Source organism: Phyllobates terribilis, unplaced genomic scaffold, assembly GCF_046119375.1.
Source record: "Phyllobates terribilis strain yellow unplaced genomic scaffold, ASM4611937v1 Scaffold_2__4_contigs__length_985480577, whole genome shotgun sequence".
Classification (NCBI taxonomy): Eukaryota; Metazoa; Chordata; class Amphibia; order Anura; family Dendrobatidae; genus Phyllobates; species Phyllobates terribilis.
Genome location: NW_027362762.1, coordinates 44191909 through 44195125, shown reverse-complemented (window position 1 = coordinate 44195125; position 3217 = coordinate 44191909).

Here is a 3217-nt window from a genome sequence, read left to right as displayed (position 1 = left end):
AGTGATCACACAGGACCGTGCAGAGCAAGAGACGCACCACAGCGCTGGGAAAGGGCAGGAGGCAGGATCCGGCTGTGCAGCAGAATGCATTCTATTGTTCTCTGTTATCAGACATTTCAAAATAAGAGAGATTAAACTACTCTAATGTTCTCTGTTATCAGCCTTTTCTGCCTAGGGAGAAGTCAATGGTAGGACAAGTAAGTGCAAGCTGTTGTTCTCCGTTATCAGTTTTCTCCAGGCTGTTGGGAGGTTTTTCTCTATCAGCCATCCCTGTCCTACTGTCAGTCTATTTTTTCTCTGTTATCAGCCATTTCAGACCGAACAGAGACTGACAGTAGGGCAGGTGCATGCATCCTCCTTCCAGTTTGCAATGGCTGATTACAGAGAAAAATAGACTGCATTAATCTGTCCTACACTCAGCCTCCTACCCATCCTGTTGTGGCTGATAACAGGGAGAAATAGCATTTACCTTCATTCAGTTTTTGTGTCTAGTTTAGAATAGCTGATAACAGAGAGCAAATGATTGCACTCACCTGTCATCCAGTCGATAGCTGACTCCAGTCTTGAACGGCTGATAACAGAGAGCTACATACTGCATTCACCTGTCCTATTCTAAACTTCCCATCAGCCTGGAATAAGTGATAACAGAGAACAATAGAACACATTCACTCCTCTCCAGGCTGAAAACAAACATTGCATTCACCTGCCCTAAGGTCAATCCCTCTGGCTGATAACTGAGAAAAATAGATTGCACTTACTCGTCTAACCCTCAATCGCTTTCCATCTTGATGTGGCTGATAGCAGGGAAAAATAGAATATTGGTAGGATGATGAATGCAATCTACTGCTCACTGTTATCAGCCATGTCAGAATTGGAAAAAGGCTGAAAATAGGACTGGAGAATGCCAGCTGTTGTTCTCTGTTATCAGCCATTTTCTAGGGATGAGTGATAGCAACATATCTCCAGCGCTGAGACATTTCCACCCATGGGACCGGTATCAGCCGCTTATCTTATAATACCCCAGAACTGTTATATACCTATAACTGCATTTTGATGGCGGTAAGTGGAAACAGTCAGTAAGCTTGTGAATAGGCAACTCCCATTATCTGACCTGTATTTCTGGGGGCAGTTTACAGTGTCTGGTGTAAAAGTCAGCACTTCAGAGACTACAAAGCACCAGAGGACGCTCAGTGCAGACACCGAACAAGAAGGGAACGCTGGCACACATCAGTCCAAGTGCAAAAGGGTATGAAAACATTTGCAAACAATTATTTTAAATGTTTTAATGTATAAAAAGGAACTAATAAAGCAACTTTGCACATAGTCATAGTTAAAAAAAAACTTCTACCGTTTTGCGTATACAGCTCCTATGCTAAAGTCACAGTCTATGGTTTCAGGGATTTTAAGCCCCTTTCAACAATCTTCCACAGGCTCAGATATCTGTTAAAAAAATCAAAACACAAAATGTTCTTTTCTTGCCCTCCCTGGGTCTAGCGCTGTTTCTCTGTCGCTGCCGTGGACTCTGTTTGTCTGCAGTAGTTACATCACATCAGCGCTGCAGCCAATCACTGAGCACAGCCTCTCTGGAGATGCAGTAGGGGAGACTGATCGGGGCAGCAGCGGAGACACTACAATGGACCTGGGGAGAGTAAGTAGAGCACCGTTTGTTTTTTACAGATAACATCCTGTGGCCGCGGCCCCACTATCAGTATTCGGTCAGTATTCGGTCAGTATTTTTTCTCAGGAGTGGGAGCCAAAACCAGGTGAGGAACAATCAGAGAAAAGGTGGAATAGAAACAAGTCACCAATTCTGCATTTATCACCCACTCCTTAGTAAAAATACTGATAGTGGGGCCGTGACCTATGGGAAAAGTTAAGGGGTTGAAAACCCCTGAAACCATAGAAACACATGGGTCTGCATAGGAGCTGTATACGCAAAACGGTAGAAGATTTTTAACCATGACTATGTGCAAAGTTGCTTCATTAGTTACATCATTTGCATTAGGACAATAATAATAATTGGTTGCAAAAGTATACATGCCCTTTATTTTTATTTTATTTTTTTGCTCCTCCGGATGTCTGACCCTGACACAGATGTTTCTTTTGTTAATATGGAAAGCTGAAGTTGCAGAACAGACAGAGTATTGGAGAGAGGATCACATCTGCGGAAAATAAGACTCCGATCCAAGACAAGATTAATGCGGCGTAAGAGAGAAACGTCCGACTTCTGCAGAACGTCTCCAAGTGCAGGACGTCTGCGCTAATAGGTAACACGCAGCACTGGGAGGTCAGAGCAATATATGTGATAAGTGCTGCATGATAGCTATGCTCCTGTGCAGTAAAGGGGCTCTCCGACTCTGGGGTCAAAGGGGCTCTCCGACTCTGGGGTCAAAGGGGCTCTCCGACTCTGGGGTCAAAGGGGCTCTCCGACTCTGGGGTCAAAGGGGCTCTCCGACTCTGGGGTCAAAGGGGCTCTCCGACTCTCGGGTCAAAGGGGCTCTCTGACTCTGAAGTTAATAGGGCTCTCCGACTCTCGGGTTAACGGGGCTCTCTGGGCTCAAAGCGGCTCTCCGACTCTGGGCTCAAAGCGGCTCTCCGACTCTGGGCTCAAAGCGGCTCTCCGACTCTGGGCTCACAGGGGCTCTCCGACTCTGGCCTCAAAGGGGCTCTCCGACTCTGGCCTCAAAGGGGCTCTCCGACTCTGGCCTCAAAGGGGCTCTGCGACTCTGGCCTCAAAGGGGCTCTCCGACTAAAATAAATAATATCAGCAAATACCATTGCCCAGAGACCAATAATAAAACACGTGACCTCTGCATCCTGCGCTGACTGTGCGTAAGCAAAAAGTGGAAAAAATATCTATAATTTCTGAACTATCCTTAGTACTCTAGGGAAATGAAGGGGTTAAAAATATTATAAATTGTGCTCTCAGGATTATTATGGAGCAGTATTCAATATCCTTTGGTGTCTAAAAGTTAACACCTAGTATTTCTTAGTTGTTTAGGGCAGTGAAGGGTTAATGGCATTATCTGCAGTGTGGGGCTTTAATGGGTTAAACTGTGAAATGGATAAGAAAAATCTATTCTGATTAGTTTAATTATTTATCTTTACAGCTGTTTTCTGACACAAAGCTCCAAACCATCATCTTCCCTTTAGTTATAGAACACTGACTGCCTGCAGCTGCCACTAGAGGGAGCTCACTGCATGTGGATGTATGCAG